This window comes from Anabrus simplex, chromosome 1 (genome assembly GCF_040414725.1).
Source record: "Anabrus simplex isolate iqAnaSimp1 chromosome 1, ASM4041472v1, whole genome shotgun sequence".
NCBI lineage: Eukaryota > Metazoa > Arthropoda > Insecta > Orthoptera > Tettigoniidae > Anabrus > Anabrus simplex.
Window position 1 is genome coordinate 183,079,302 of NC_090265.1, and position 15,979 is coordinate 183,095,280.

The following is a 15,979-nucleotide window of genomic DNA, read 5'->3' on the forward strand; positions in this document are numbered from 1 at the left end:
TCACTAGCTGGCTCACTGTCTTGCTAAGGGAGTAAGCGTCCCGCAGCTTGAATTTTGGAGAAGATTGGCTCGAATGCCTGCAAAACTAGAGTTATGGGCTTACGGAACCACAAAGACAGTGAGTTCCTCAGACGTTAAGATGCTAGATATCAACCCTCAATTTAGGTGGTGCATTGTGGTGCCATAGCAGAATGTAATCATATATTTTATACATCTGCCGTAGGGATACTCTGGCAGCGCGTTAAACGATTATTTCCTCCTTAGCTTCTTTCTTTCTTTCTTAGCCTGTTTACCGTCCATAGATCGCTTCTCTCTCGGACTCATTGAAGGTTCTCACTCTACAGACTCAACGATAATGACCTGGATCGTGGCACCTTGGTTAGGGTGACGAAACTGGGAAGAATTAACTGTGCTCCGCCCAGGTGGCCTTACGGTCATTGCTGTACACGTGCCTTATGGTGTATGGAATGATTGGAAGGGATGGGCACGGATGAGGGAACGAAGTGGCCGAGGCCTTCATTTAGGTACTATCAGGGCATTTGAATTTAGAAGAAGTGTGTAAGCATGGAAATTTACTTTGTGCAATGCTGTTGTGGGGATCGAACACACCTCAACTCAGTCGACCACCCGAGATTAAGGGTACACCGCTCCAGCCCTCGTAACACTGCAATTTTCGTGGAAGTGGCGGTAGATCGTGAATTGTTGCGCCCGGGGGGTGCGAGGTCGATCCAGTGCAGTGCAGGGCAGTGTCATGGTGCCTCTGTGGTGAAGCGTTTAGAAGGTGACCGAGCGAAATGCCAACCTTGTAGGACATTCGTGTTAAGAAAAATAAATAATTCAAGCAGGGAGCATTAGGAGGAGATTGAAAAATAATAATATGAAGTTGAAAATAAATATGCAACGGCCGGGAATCGAACCCGGGCCGCCCGCGTGGCAGGCGAGCATTCTAGCACTGAACCACCGTTGCCATGTCACCGATAGCTAACATCAACTAAACCTGACGTGTTTTCCTTGAAGTTGCATCACATACCGTGCTTAACAGTGACGTTGCAGTACTTTGCTGATAACAGATTGTGTACTCAGCTTCGGGAGTTCAAATCCATGCTTTAGTGTGTGCGTTAACTGAAATAGCATTGAGGGCTCGAAGTTTTAGGCATTAGTTCCTTGTAAAGAGGACCGTAGTAAAGTCGCCGGGTATCCTTGCACATTAAATGTCGCCAAAGCCATAGTCGTTACGCAGTAAAGTATCAGAGCATGGGACAAATCATACGGTAAGGGAAGTAGGGGCCGTCGGCTGTCTCTACAGAATCCACCGGCACTGCTATGTGGAGCAAACAAACCGCTTATATTAGGTAAGACTAACCGCAAAGGAATGTGTTTACCGTAGCCGTGATCGTCTAGTGGTTAGGACATTGCGTTGTGGCCGCAATAACCCAGGTTCGAATCCTGGTCACGGCAAGCGAACAGATTTTGTCAATTGTAATTACTGAATTCTGATACAGTGCTCATTTAGGAGAAATTATTAAGCTCAGATTTTGTTATGCTCGTCTGTATCTCAAGGAGTTAGATTCATATAGGTTTCTAGCAATTTGGAGAATTTGTAGACTACCTGTATCCCCCTAAATCACTAGCTGGCTCACTGTCTTGCTAAGGGAGTAAGCGTCTCGCAGCTTGAATTTTGGAGAAGATTGGCTCGAATGCCTGCAAAACTAGAGTTATGGGCTTACGGAACCACAAAGACAGTGAGTTCCTCAGACGTTAAGATGCTAGATTTCAACCCTCAATTTAGGTGGTGCATTGTGGTGCCATAGCAGAATGTAATCATATATTTTATACATCTGCGTAGGGATACTCTGGCAGCGCGTTAAACGATTATTTCCTCCTTAGCTTCTTTCTTTCTTTCTTAGCCTGTTTACCGTCCATAGATCGCTTCTCTCTCGGACTCATTGAAGGTTCTCACTCTACAGACTCAACGATAATGACCTGGATGGTGGCACCTTGGTTAGGGTGACGAAACTGGGAAGAATTAACTGTGCTCCGCCCAGGTGGCCTTACGGTCATTGCTGTACACGTGCCTTATGGTGTATGGAATGATTGGAAGGGATGGGCACGGATGAGGGAACGAAGTGGCCGAGGCCTTCATTTAGGTACTATCAGGGCATTTGAATTTAGAAGAAGTGTGTAAGCATGGAAATTTACTTTGTGCAATGCTGTTGTGGGGATCGAACACACCTCAACTCAGTCGACCACCCGAGATTAAGGGTACACCGCTCCAGCCCTCGTAACACTGCAGCTTTCGTGGAAGTGGCGGTAGATCGTGAATTGTTGCGCACGGGGGGTGCGAGGTCGATCCAGTGCAGTGCAGGGCAGTGTCATGGTGCCTCTGTGGTGAAGCGTTTAGAAGGTGACCGAGCGAAATGCCAACCTTTTAGGACATTCGTATTAAGAAAAATAAATAATTAAAGCAAGAACTATTAGGAGGAGATTGAAAAATAATAATATGAAGTTGAAAATAAATATGCAACGGCCGGGAATCGAACCCTGGCCGCCCGCGTGGCAGGCGAGCATTCTACCACTGAACCACCGTTGCCATGTTACTGATAGCTAACATCAACGAAACATGACGTGTTTTCCTTGAAGTTGCATCACATACCGTGCTTAACAGTGACGTTGCAGTACTTTGCTGATAACAGATTGTGTACTCAGCTTCGGGAGTTCAAATCCACGCTTTAGTGTGTGCGTTAACTGAAATAGCATTGAGGGCTCGAAGTTTTAGGCATTAGTTCCTTGTAAAGAGGACCGTAGTAAAGTCGCCCGCTATTCTTGCACATTTAATGTCGCCAAAGCCATAGTCGTTACGCAGTAAAGTATCAGAGCATGGGACAAATCATACGGTAAGGGAAGTAGGGGCCGTCTGCTGCCTCTACAGAATCCACCGGCACTGCTATGTGGAGCAAACAAACGGCTTATATTAGGTAAGACTAACCGCAAAGGAATGTGTTTACCGTAGCCTTGATCGTCTAGTGGTTAGGACATTGCGTTGTGGCCGCAATAACCCAGGTTCGAATCCTGGTCACGGCAAGCGAACAGATTTTGTCAATTGTAATTACTGAATTCTGATACAGTGCTCATTTAGGAGAAATTATTAAGCTCAGATTTTGTTATGCTCGTCTGTATCTCACGGAGTTAGATTCATATAGGTTTCTAGCAATTTGGAGAATTTGTAGACTACTTGTATCCCCCTAAATCACTAGCTGGCTCACTGTCTTGCTAAGGGAGTAAGCGTCTCGCAGCTTGAATTTTGGAGAAGATTGGCTCGAATGCCTGCAAAACTAGAGTTATGGGCTTACGGAACCACAAAGACAGTGAGTTCCTCAGACGTTAAGATGCTAGATTTCAACCCTCAATTTAGGTGGTGCATTGTGGTGCCATAGCAGAATGTTATCATATATTTTATACATCTGCCGTAGGGATACTCTGGCAGCGCGTTAAACGATTATTTCCTCCTTAGCTTCTTTCTTTCTTTCTTAGCCTGTTTACCGTCCATAGATCGCTTCTCTCTCGGACTCATTGAAGGTTCTCACTCTACAGACTCAACGATAATGACCTGGATCGTGGGACCTTGGTTAGGGTGACGAAACTGGGAAGAATTAACTGTGCTCCGCCCAGGTGGCCTTACGGTCATTGCTGTACACGTGCCTTATGGTGTATGGAATGATTGGAAGGGATGGGCACGGATGAGGGAACGAAGTGGCCGAGGCCTTCATTTAGGTACTATCAGGGCATTTGAATTTAGAAGAAGTGTGTAAGCATGGAAATTTACTTTGTGCAATGCTGTTGTGGGGATCGAACACACCTCAACTCAGTCGACCACCCGAGATTAAGGGTACACCGCTCCAGCCCTCGTAACACTGCAATTTTCGTGGAAGTGGCGGTAGATCGTGAATTGTTGCGCCCGGGGGGTGCGAGGTCGATCCAGTGCAGTGCAGGGCAGTGTCATGGTGCCTCTGTGGTGATGCGTTTAGAAGGTGACCGAGCGAAATGCCAACCTTGTAGGACATTCGTATTAAGAAAAATAAATAATTCAAGCAGGGAGCATTAGGAGGAGATTGAAAAATAATAATATGAAGTTGAAAAAAATTATGCAACGGCCGGGAATCGAACTGGGGCCGGCCGCTGGCAGGCGAGCATTCTACCACTGAACCACCGTTGCCATGTCACCGATAGCTAACATCAACGAAACCTGACGTGTTTTCCTTGACGTTGCATCACATACCGTGCTTAATAGTGACGTTCCAGTACTTTGCTTATAACAGATTGTGTACTCAGCTTCGGGAGTTTAAATCCACGCTTTAGTGTGTGCGTTAACTGAAATAGCATTGAGGGCTCGAAGTTTTAGGCATTAGTTCCTTGTAAAGAGGACCGTAGTAACGTCGCCGGGTATTCTTGCACATTAAATGACGCCAAAGCCATAGTCGTTACGCAGTAAAGTATCAGAGCATGGGACAAATCATACGGTAAGGGAAGTAGGGGCCGTCTGCTGTCTCTACAGAATCCACCGGCACTGCTATATGGAGCAAACAAACCGCTTATATTAGGTAAGACTAACAGCAAAAAAAAAATGTGTTTACCGTAGCCGTGATCGTCTAGTGGTTAGGACATTGCGTTGTGGCCGCAATAACCCAGGTTCGAATCCTGGTCACGGCAAGCGAACAGATTTTGTCAATTGTAATTACTGAATTCTGATACAGTGCTCATTTAGGAGAAATTATTAAGCTCAGATTTTGTTATGCTCGTCTGTATCTCAAGGAGTTAGATTCATATAGGTTTCTAGTTATTTGGAGAATTTGTAGACTACCTGTATCCCCCTAAATCACTAGCTGGCTCACTGTCTTGCTAAGGGAGTAAGCGTCTCGCAGCTTGAATTTTGGAGAAGATTGGCTCGAATGCCTGCAAAACTAGAGTTATGGGCTTACGGAACCACAAAGACAGTGAGTTCCTCAGACGTTAAGATGCTAGATTTCAACCCTCAATTTAGGTGGTGCATTGTGGTGCCATAGCAGAATGTTATCATATATTTTATACATCTGCCGTAGGGATACTCTGGCAGCGCGTTAAACGATTATTTCCTCCTTAGCTTCTTTCTTTCTTTCTTAGCCTGTTTACCGTCCATAGATCGCTTCTCTCTCGGACTCATTGAAGGTTCTCACTCTACAGACTCAACGATAATGACCTGGATCGTGGCACCTTGGTTAGGGTGACGAAACTGGGAAGAATTAACTGTGCTCCGCCCAGGTGGCCTTACGGTCATTGCTGTACACGTGCCTTATGGTGTATGGAATGATTGGAAGGGATGGGCACGGATGAGGGAACGAAGTGGCCGAGGCCTTCATTTAGGTACTATCAGGGCATTTGAATTTAGAAGAAGTGTGTAAGCATGGAAATTTACTTTGTGCAATGCTGTTGTGGGGATCGAACACACCTCAACTCAGTCGACCACCCGAGATTAAGGGTACACCGCTCCAGCCCTCGTAACACTGCAATTTTCGTGGAAGTGGCGGTAGATCGTGAATTGTTGCGCCCGGGGGGTGCGAGGTCGATCCAGTGCAGTGCAGGGCAGTGTCATGGTGCCTCTGTGGTGAAGCGTTTAGAAGGTGACCGAGCGAAATGCCAACCTTGTAGGACATTCGTGTTAAGAAAAATAAATAATTCAAGCAGGGAGCATTAGGAGGAGATTGAAAAATAATAATATGAAGTTGAAAATAAATATGCAACGGCCGGGAATCGAACCCGGGCCGCCCGCGTGGCAGGCGAGCATTCTAGCACTGAACCACCGTTGCCATGTCACCGATAGCTAACATCAACTAAACCTGACGTGTTTTCCTTGAAGTTGCATCACATACCGTGCTTAACAGTGACGTTGCAGTACTTTGCTGATAACAGATTGTGTACTCAGCTTCGGGAGTTCAAATCCATGCTTTAGTGTGTGCGTTAACTGAAATAGCATTGAGGGCTCGAAGTTTTAGGCATTAGTTCCTTGTAAAGAGGACCGTAGTAAAGTCGCCGGGTATCCTTGCACATTAAATGTCGCCAAAGCCATAGTCGTTACGCAGTAAAGTATCAGAGCATGGGACAAATCATACGGTAAGGGAAGTAGGGGCCGTCTGCTGTCTCTACAGAATCCACCGGCACTGCTATGTGGAGCAAACAAACCGCTTATATTAGGTAAGACTAACCGCAAAGGAATGTGTTTACCGTAGCCGTGATCGTCTAGTGGTTAGGACATTGCGTTGTGGCCGCAATAACCCAGGTTCGAATCCTGGTCACGGCAAGCGAACAGATTTTGTCAATTGTAATTACTGAATTCTGATACAGTGCTCATTTAGGAGAAATTATTAAGCTCAGATTTTGTTATGCTCGTCTGTATCTCAAGGAGTTAGATTCATATAGGTTTCTAGCAATTTGGAGAATTTGTAGACTACCTGTATCCCCCTAAATCACTAGCTGGCTCACTGTCTTGCTAAGGGAGTAAGCGTCTCGCAGCTTGAATTTTGGAGAAGATTGGCTCGAATGCCTGCAAAACTAGAGTTATGGGCTTACGGAACCACAAAGACAGTGAGTTCCTCAGACGTTAAGATGCTAGATTTCAACCCTCAATTTAGGTGGTGCATTGTGGTGCCATAGCAGAATGTAATCATATATTTTATACATCTGCGTAGGGATACTCTGGCAGCGCGTTAAACGATTATTTCCTCCTTAGCTTCTTTCTTTCTTTCTTAGCCTGTTTACCGTCCATAGATCGCTTCTCTCTCGGACTCATTGAAGGTTCTCACTCTACAGACTCAACGATAATGACCTGGATTGTGGCACCTTGGTTAGGGTGACGAAACTGGGAAGAATTAACTGTGCTCCGCCCAGGTGGCCTTACGGTCATTGCTCTACACGTGCCTTATGGTGTATGGAATGATTGGAAGGGATGGGCACGGATGAGGGAACGAAGTGGCCGAGGCCTTCATTTAGGTACTATCAGGGCATTTGAATTTAGAAGAAGTGTGTAAGCATGTAAATTTACTTTGTGCAATGCTGTTGTGGGGATCGAACACACCTCAACTCAGTCGACCACCCGAGATTAAGGGTACACCGCTCCAGCCCTCGTAACACTGCAGTTTTCGTGGAAGTGGCGGTAGATCGTGAATTGTTGCGCCCGGGGGGTGCGAGGTCGATCCAGTGCAGTGCAGGGCAGTGTCATGGTGCCTCTGTGGTGAAGCGTTTAGAAGGTGACCGAGCGAAATGCCAACCTTGTAGGACATTCGTATTAAGAAAAATAAATAATTCAAGCAGGGAGCATTAGGAGGAGATTGAAAAATAATAATATGAAGTTGAAAAAAATTATGCAACGGCCGGGAATCGAACTCGGGCCGCCCGCTGGCAGGCGAGCATTCTACCACTGAACCACCGTTGCCATGTCACCGATAGCTAACATCAACGAAACCTGACGTGTTTTCCTTGACGTTGCATCACATACCGTGCTTAATAGTGACGTTCCAGTACTTTGCTTATAACAGATTGTGTACTCAGCTTCGGGAGTTTAAATCCACGCTTTAGTGTGTGCGTTAACTGAAATAGCATTGAGGGCTCGAAGTTTTAGGCATTAGTTCCTTGTAAAGAGGACCGTAGTAACGTCGCCGGGTATTCTTGCACATTAAATGACGCCAAAGCCATAGTCGTTACGCAGTAAAGTATCAGAGCATGGGACAAATCATACGGTAAGGGAAGTAGGGGCCGTCTGCTGTCTCTACAGAATCCACCGGCACTGCTATGTGGAGCAAACAAACCGCTTATATTAGGTAAGACTAACAGCAAAAAAAAAATGTGTTTACCGTAGCCGTGATCGTCTAGTGGTTAGGACATTGCGTTGTGGCCGCAATAACCCAGGTTCGAATCCTGGTCACGGCAAGCGAACAGATTTTGTCAATTGTAATTACTGAATTCTGATACAGTGCTCATTTAGGAGAAATTATTAAGCTCAGATTTTGTTATGCTCGTCTGTATCTCACGGAGTTAGATTCATATAGGTTTCTAGCAATTTGGAGAATTTGTAGACTACTTGTATCCCCCTAAATCACTAGCTGGCTCACTGTCTTGCTAAGGGAGTAAGCGTCTCGCAGCTTGAATTTTGGAGAAGATTGGCTCGAATGCCTGCAAAACTAGAGTTATGGGCTTACGGAACCACAAAGACAGTGAGTTCCTCAGACGATAAGATGCTAGATTTCAACCCTCAATTTAGGTGGTGCATTGTGGTGCCATAGCAGAATGTTATCATATATTTTATACATCTGCCGTAGGGATACTCTGGCAGCGCGTTCAACGATTATTTCCTCCTTAGCTTCTTTCTTTCTTTCTTAGCCTGTTTACCGTCCATAGATCGCTTCTCTCTCGGACTCATTGAAGGTTCTCACTCTACAGACTCATCGATAATGACCTGGATCGTGGGACCTTGGTTAGGGTGACGAAACTGGGAAGAATTAACTGTGCTCCGCCCAGGTGGCCTTACGGTCATTGCTGTACACGTGCCTTATGGTGTATGGAATGATTGGAAGGGATGGGCACGGATGAGGGAACGAAGTGGCCGAGGCCTTCATTTAGGTACTATCAGGGCATTTGAATTTAGAAGAAGTGTGTAAGCATGGAAATTTACTTTGTGCAATGCTGTTGTGGGGATCGAAGACACCTCAACTCAGTCGACCACCCGAGATTAAGGGTACACCGCTCCAGCCCTCGTAACACTGCAATTTTCGTGGAAGTGGCGGTAGATCGTGAATTGTTGCGCCCGGGGGGTGCGAGGTCGATCCAGTGCAGTGCAGGGCAGTGTCATGGTGCCTCTGTGGTGATGCGTTTAGAAGGTGACCGAGCGAAATGCCAACCTTGTAGGACATTCGTATTAAGAAAAATAAATAATTCAAGCAGGGAGCATTAGGAGGAGATTGAAAAATAATAATATGAAGTTGAAAAAAAATATGCAACGGCCGGGAATCGAACTCGGGCCGCCCGCTGGCAGGCGAGCATTCTACCACTGAACCACCGTTGCCATGTCACCGATAGCTAACATCAACGAAACCTGACGTGTTTTCCTTGAAGTTGCATCACATACCGTGCTTAATAGTGACGTTCCAGTACTTTGCTTATAACAGATTGTGTACTCAGCTTCGGGAGTTTAAATCCACCCTTTAGTGTGTGCGTTAACTGAAATAGCATTGAGGGCTCGAAGTTTTAGGCATTAGTTCCTTGTAAAGAGGACCGTAGTAACGTCGCCGGGTATTCTTGCACATTAAATGACGCCAAAGCCATAGTCGTTACGCAGTAAAGTATCAGAGCATGGGACAAATCATACGGTAAGGGAAGTAGGGGCCGTCTGCTGTCTCTACAGAATCCACCGGCACTGCTATGTGGAGCAAACAAACCGCTTATATTAGGTAAGACTAACAGCAAAAAGAAATGTGTTTACCGTAGCCGTGATCGTCTAGTGGTTAGGACATTGCGTTGTGGCCGCAATAACCCAGGTTCGAATCCTGGTCACGGCAAGCGAACAGATTTTGTCAATTGTAATTACTGAATTCTGATACAGTGCTCATTTAGGAGAAATTATTAAGCTCAGATTTTGTTATGCTCGTCTGTATCTCAAGGAGTTAGATTCATATAGGTTTCTAGTTATTTGGAGAATTTGTAGACTACCTGTATCCCCCTAAATCACTAGCTGGCTCACTGTCTTGCTAAGGGAGTAAGCGTCTCGCAGCTTGAATTTTGGAGAAGATTGGCTCGAATGCCTGCAAAACTAGAGTTTTGGGCTTACGGAACCACAAAGACAGTGAGTTCCTCAGACGTTAAGATGCTAGATTTCAACCCTCAATTTAGGTGGTGCATTGTGGTGCCATAGCAGAATGTTATCATATATTTTATACATCTGCCGTAGGGATACTCTGGCAGCGCGTTAAACGATTATTTCCTCCTTAGCTTCTTTCTTTCTTTCTTAGCCTGTTTACCGTCCATAGATCGCTTCTCTCTCGGACTCATTGAAGGTTCTCACTCTACAGACTCAACGATAATGACCTGGATCGTGGCACCTTGGTTAGGGTGACGAAACTGGGAAGAATTAACTGTGCTCCGCCCAGGTGGCCTTACGGTCATTGCTGTACACGTGCCTTATGGTGTATGGAATGATTGGAAGGGATGGGCACGGATGAGGGAACGAAGTGGCCGAGGCCTTCATTTAGGTACTATCAGGGCATTTGAATTTAGAAGAAGTGTGTAAGCATGGAAATTTACTTTGTGCAATGCTGTTGTGGGGATCGAACACACCTCAACTCAGTCGACCACCCGAGATTAAGGGTACACCGCTCCAGCCCTCGTAACACTGCAATTTTCGTGGAAGTGGCGGTAGATCGTGAATAGTTGCGCCCGGTTAGTGCGAGATCGATCCAGTGCAGTGCAGGGCAGTGTCATGGTGCCTCTGTGGTGAAGCGTTTAGAAGGTGACCGAGCGAAATGCCAACCTTGTAGGACATTCGTATTAAGAAAAATAAATAATTCAAGCAGGGATCATTAGGAGGAGATTGAAAAATAATAATATGAAGTTGAAAATAAATATGCAACGGCCGGGAATCGAACCCGGGCCGCCCGCGTGGCAGGCGAGCATTCTACCACTGAACCACCGTTGCCATGTCACCGATAGCTAACATCAACAAAACCTGACGTGTTTTCCTTGAAGTTGCATCACATACCGTGCTTAACAGTGACGTTGCAGTACTTTGCTGATAACAGATTGTGTACTCAGCTTCGGGAGTTCAAATCCACGCTTTAGTGTGTGCGTTAACTGAAATAGCATTGAGGGCTCGAAGTTTTAGGCATTAGTTCCTTGTAAAGAGGACCGTAGTAAAGTCGCCCGGTATTCTTGCACATTAAATGTCGCCAAAGCCATAGTCGTTACGCAGTAAAGTATCAGAGCATGGGACAAATCATACGGTAAGGGAAGTAGGGGCCGTCTGCTGCCTCTACAGAATCCACCGGCACTGCTATGTGGAGCAAACAAACGGCTTATATTAGGTAAGACTAACCGCAAAAGAATGTGTTTACCATAGCCGTGATCGTCTAGTGGTTAGGACATTGCGTTGTGGCCACAATAACCCAGGTTCGAATCCTGGTCACGGCAAGCGAACAGATTTTGTCAATTGTAATTACTGAATTCTGATACAGTGCTCATTTAGGAGAAATTATTAAGCTCAGATTTTGTTATGCTCGTCTGTATCTCACGGAGTTAGATTCATATCGGTTTCTAGCAATTTGGAGAATTTGTAGACTACTTGTATCCCCCTAAATAACTAGCTGGCTCACTGTCTTGCTAAGGGAGTAAGCGTCTCGCAGCTTGAATTTTGGAGAAGATTGGCTCGAATGCCTGCAAAACTAGAGTTATGGGCTTACGGAACCACAAAGACAGTGAGTTCCTCAGACGTTAAGATGCTAGATATCAACCCTCAATTTAGGTGGTGCATTGTGGTGCCATAGCAGAATGTAATCATATATTTTATACATCTGCCGTAGGGATACTCTGGCAGCGCGTTAAACGATTATTTCCTCCTTAGCTTCTTTCTTTCTTTCTTAGCTTGTTTACCGTCCTTAGATCGCTTCTCTCTCGGACTCATTGAAGGTTCTCACTCTACAGACTCAACGATAATGACCTGGATCGTGGCACCTTGGTTAGGGTGACGAAACTGGGAAGAATTAACTGTGCTCCGCCCAGGTGGCCTTACGGTCATTGCTGTACACGTGCCTTATGGTGTATGGAATGATTGGAAGGGATGGGCACGGATGAGGGAACGAAGTGGCCGAGGCCTTCATTTAGGTACTATCAGGGCATTTGAATTTAGAAGAAGTGTGTAAGCATGGAAATTTACTTTGTGCAATGCTGTTGTGGGGATCGAACACACCTCAACTCAGTCGACCACCCGAGATTAAGGGTACACCGCTCCAGCCCTCGTAACACTGCAATTTTCGTGGAAGTGGCGGTAGATCGTGAATTGTTGCGCCCGGGGTGTGCGAGGTCGATCCAGTGCAGTGCAGGGCAGTGTCATTGTGCCTCTGTGGTGAAACGTTTAGAAGGTGACCGAGCGAAATGCCAACCTTGTAGGACATTCGTATTAAGAAAAATAAATAATTCAAGCAGGGAGCATTAGGAGGAGAATGAAAAATAATAATATGAAGTTGAAAATAAATATGCAACGGCCGGGAATCGAACCCGGGCCGCCCGCGTGGCAGGCGAGCATTCTACCACTGAACCACCGTTGCCATGTCACCGATAGCTAACATCAACGAAACCTGACGTGTTTTCCTTGAAGTTGCATCACATACCGTGCTTAACAGTGACGTTGCAGTACTTTGCTGATGACAGATTGTGTACTCAGCTTCGGGAGTTCAAATCCATGCTTTAGTGTGTGCGTTAACTGAAATAGCATTGATGGCTCGAAGTTTTAGGCATTAGTTCCTTGTAAAGAGGACCGTAGTAAAGTCGCCGGGTATTCTTGCACATTAAATGTCGCCAAAGCCATAGTCGTTACGCAGTAAAGTATCAGACTTGACTTACTTGACTTAATTCCTGTTGTTCCTTGTGGAACATAGGGCATCAACAAAGCATCTCCATCTGATCCTGTTGTCAGCCAACCTCTTCACCTCTCTCCATATCTTGCCTTCTTCCATTGCCTCCATGTGTACAGATCTTCGCCACGTTTTTTTGGGCCTTCCTCTCCTCCTTTTACCCTGCGGGTTCCAATCCAGTGCCTCTCTCTCGATGGCTTCATTCCCTTTCCTCAACGTATGCCCTATCCATTTCCATTTCCGCCGCTTTATCTGTATGGCCATCTCGGTTTCACCCGTCCTTCTCCATAGTTCATGATTGGAGATTACTTCCGGCCAGTAGATGTTTAAAATCTTCCTTAAACAGCGGTTGACAAAGGTCTGCAACTTGGAGGTAATCACTTTAGTCACCTTCCAGGTCTCGGACCCATACAGTAGAACAGCCTTGACATTACTTCGGAAAATGCGAAGTTTGGTCCTGATAGATATTTTGTTGTTCTTCCATACCGGATAGAGCCGAACAAAGGCACCGTTCGCTTTTTGTATACGTTGAGAAACATCCTGTACTGCTCCTCCATCTTTGGAAACTACACTGCCCAAGTAGGTGAAACTATCCACATCCTCTATCGGTTCATCGCTGGAGACAAATGGGTCTAGTTTGTTGGTGTTCATCCTTAGGGCCTTGGTCTTCTTTGAGTTAATCGTTAGTCCCACCTTTTTTCCTTCTTTTACCAAGTCTTCAATCTTTGATTGCATTTCACCATGTGCCTCAGACAGGAGACACACATCGTCAGCGAAGTCTAGTTCTTCTAACCTATTTGCCAATCCCCACTGGATACCACGTTTCACATTTCGCGTTACATTTCGCATTACCGCATCAATCACCACCAGGAACAAGGTTGGCGAGAGGATACAACCTTGACGTACTCCTGAACGTACAGATATAGGTTCAGATACACGGCCCTCATGTATGACTCTGCATGTATAATCACGGTATGTTTCCTGAATGAGGTTGGTAATTTGTGATGGCACACCATACCGCTTCACTTCCTTCCACATAGCTTCTCTGTTGATCGAATCAAAAGCTTTTTCGAAATCGATGAACACTGCATAGAGGCGAGATGACCATTCAGCACACTGCTCCAGAATTATCCTCAAGGTGTTTATTTGGTCTACACACGAGCGGTTTGATCGAAAGCCTGCCTGTTCCCGTCGGAGCCTCAAGTTGATATACTCCTTAATTCTGTTTAACAAAACCCTGGTGAAGACTTTGCCAGGGATTGAAAGAAGCGTAATGCCCCTCCAGTTGTTACAATTTGACGTATCGCCCTTCTTTGGCAACTTCACCAGTAACCCACATTTCCAATCTGTCGGCATTTCTCCATTAAGCCATATCTTCTCAAATAGCGGCTGCAACATATTGGCAGTGGTATCCATATCAACCTTCATGACTTCTGCTGGAATATTGTCAACACCTGCTGCCTTACCAATATGTAACTCTCTCAATGCCCGCTTGATTTCCTCCACTGTTGGAATGCAGACTTTAATCCTTGGGTCAGGCTGGGTTTCTTCCTCTTCTTCGCCTTCTCCTGCATCTACTTGCTCCTCCAAGGAGTGGTTTAACACTGCAGAGAAATGTTCCTGCCATCGCTTCAGTTGATCCTCGGAGTTTGTTAGGAGGACACCATCTTTGTTTCTGACTGGACGGTTTTTCTGCATCTGCTTCCTTGCCAGAACTCTGGTGATGGTATAGAGTTCTCTAAGATTTCCCTCTCTGGCTGCCTCCTCTGCTTGTTGAGATAGGTCATCTATCCATTTCCTTTGATCTCTCCTCACACTTCTCTTTACTTCCTTATCCTTCACAGCATATTTGGATTGCAATTCTGCCTTCCTTGCTCGTGTCTTACATGCATTCATTACTTCCTTTATCTCTTTCCTTTGTCTGATAATTTCCCATGTCTGGTCAGTCATCCAGTCTTTTTTCCTCCTGTCCTTAAAACCCAGGATATTTTCACTTACTTCAGTAAATACAGATCTAGTCTTCACCCATTTTTCCTCAATAGTTTCATCCTCCACCTCAGTGAGTGCTTGGAATCGATTCTTTAGTTCTATCCTGAAGGCTTCTTTCACATTTCTGTCATCCCTTAGCTTTCCAACATCATATCGCTTCCTTATTTGCTCTATCCTTCTCTTCTGTGCCTGTATTTTCATTCTAAAGGTAGCCACAACAAGATGGTGATCACTACCAATGTCTGCACCTCTCTTATTCCTCACATCCAACAATGAACTCCTCCACCTTCGTTCAATAGCCACATGATCTATCTGGTTTTCTGTCCTATGATCCGGTGATACCCATGTCACCTTATGGCAGTCTTTATGTGGAAATATAGTACCACCAATAACCAAATCGTGGCTTGCACAGAAGTCCACAAATAGCTGTCCATTCTCATTTCGTTCCCCTAAACCATGCCTTCCCATAATATGTTCAAGTCCTTCGTTGTCCTGTCCCACTTTTGCATTCAAATCTCCTCCAACTAGGATGATATCCTTCCTTTTCTGTTTCTTAACCGTTCTATTAAGATGTCCATAGAACGTCTGTTTGTCTTCCTCCTCCGCTGACTCCGTAGGTGCATAGCATACTATCAACACAATGTTTCTAATATTGGTCTTAAAACGTGCCACTATTATCCTTTCCGTCACTGGGTACCACTCCATAAGGCTCCTCTTGGCCTCCTTATCCATTAATATACCCACACCTCCATAACTCGCTCCGTCGCCCTCGGGTCTTCCAGAGTATATAAATGTAGCTCCATCATGGGTTGCCAGTTCCCCAAACTCACTCCATCTTACCTCACTCAAACCTAGGATGTTCAGGCCATAACTCCTCATACATGCCACTGCCTGTCGTAGCCTTCCACTTTCCCGCAGAGTCCTCACATTCCATAGCCCAATTTTCGTTAGCCTTTTCAAGCCAAAGGTCGTCATCTTCAGATCCGTCCGGTTTCTCATTGTTGATGTTTCTGTAATAAGGTAATTTAAGGTTGTGCGAGTTATTGGCCCACAGCACCCGAGCTTGGTGGTGGGGCTGCCACCTACGCCTCCAAGCCTGCTGTTTTCTGTTGGGGTAGTCTCCCTTAGCCTTTGAAGATCCCTCTTCACCACAAGGCAGTGGTTTTCCTCTTTATTTTACCCCAAGAGGAAGGGTTACCTCCTCCGCCAACTTTGCCGTACCAAAGGTCTCCTTCTCCGCCTCAGTTGCCGTTAAGGACTTCACCAGAGCCCCGTTAGCCGTTACTTTTCAGGGTTCCTGTAAGGCCTTCACAGCTACCGTAGCGGTCCTGGGGCACACAAGGTCC

At 45.7% G+C, this 15,979-nt stretch overlaps 12 non-coding genes across 12 annotated transcripts; 7 read left to right on the forward strand and 5 right to left on the reverse strand.

Moving 5' to 3' along the window:
- Window positions 1–896: 896 nt before the first annotated feature.
- On the reverse strand, window positions 897–967 carry TRNAG-GCC (transfer RNA glycine (anticodon GCC)). Its single transcript has one exon. It is a non-coding gene; the product is annotated as a tRNA-Gly (tRNA).
- Window positions 968–1,386: 419 nt separating this feature from the next.
- On the forward strand, window positions 1,387–1,458 carry TRNAH-GUG (transfer RNA histidin (anticodon GUG)). The gene has a single exon. It is a non-coding gene; the product is annotated as a tRNA-His (tRNA).
- A 1,061-nt stretch (window positions 1,459–2,519) lies between these two features.
- Window positions 2,520–2,590, reverse strand: TRNAG-GCC (transfer RNA cysteine (anticodon GCA)). Its single transcript has one exon. It is a non-coding gene; the product is annotated as a tRNA-Gly (tRNA).
- A 419-nt stretch (window positions 2,591–3,009) lies between these two features.
- Window positions 3,010–3,081, forward strand: TRNAH-GUG (transfer RNA histidin (anticodon GUG)). Its single transcript has one exon. It is a non-coding gene; the product is annotated as a tRNA-His (tRNA).
- Window positions 3,082–4,635: 1,554 nt separating this feature from the next.
- On the forward strand, window positions 4,636–4,707 carry TRNAH-GUG (transfer RNA histidin (anticodon GUG)). Its single transcript has one exon. It is a non-coding gene; the product is annotated as a tRNA-His (tRNA).
- A 1,062-nt stretch (window positions 4,708–5,769) lies between these two features.
- TRNAG-GCC (transfer RNA glycine (anticodon GCC)) lies at window positions 5,770–5,840 on the reverse strand. Its single transcript has one exon. It is a non-coding gene; the product is annotated as a tRNA-Gly (tRNA).
- Window positions 5,841–6,259: 419 nt separating this feature from the next.
- Window positions 6,260–6,331, forward strand: TRNAH-GUG (transfer RNA histidin (anticodon GUG)). Its single transcript has one exon. It is a non-coding gene; the product is annotated as a tRNA-His (tRNA).
- Window positions 6,332–7,884: 1,553 nt separating this feature from the next.
- Window positions 7,885–7,956, forward strand: TRNAH-GUG (transfer RNA histidin (anticodon GUG)). The gene has a single exon. It is a non-coding gene; the product is annotated as a tRNA-His (tRNA).
- A 1,553-nt stretch (window positions 7,957–9,509) lies between these two features.
- On the forward strand, window positions 9,510–9,581 carry TRNAH-GUG (transfer RNA histidin (anticodon GUG)). Its single transcript has one exon. It is a non-coding gene; the product is annotated as a tRNA-His (tRNA).
- A 1,062-nt stretch (window positions 9,582–10,643) lies between these two features.
- Window positions 10,644–10,714, reverse strand: TRNAG-GCC (transfer RNA glycine (anticodon GCC)). The gene has a single exon. It is a non-coding gene; the product is annotated as a tRNA-Gly (tRNA).
- A 419-nt stretch (window positions 10,715–11,133) lies between these two features.
- On the forward strand, window positions 11,134–11,205 carry TRNAH-GUG (transfer RNA histidin (anticodon GUG)). Its single transcript has one exon. It is a non-coding gene; the product is annotated as a tRNA-His (tRNA).
- A 1,062-nt stretch (window positions 11,206–12,267) lies between these two features.
- On the reverse strand, window positions 12,268–12,338 carry TRNAG-GCC (transfer RNA glycine (anticodon GCC)). The gene has a single exon. It is a non-coding gene; the product is annotated as a tRNA-Gly (tRNA).
- Window positions 12,339–15,979: the final 3,641 nt, after the last annotated feature.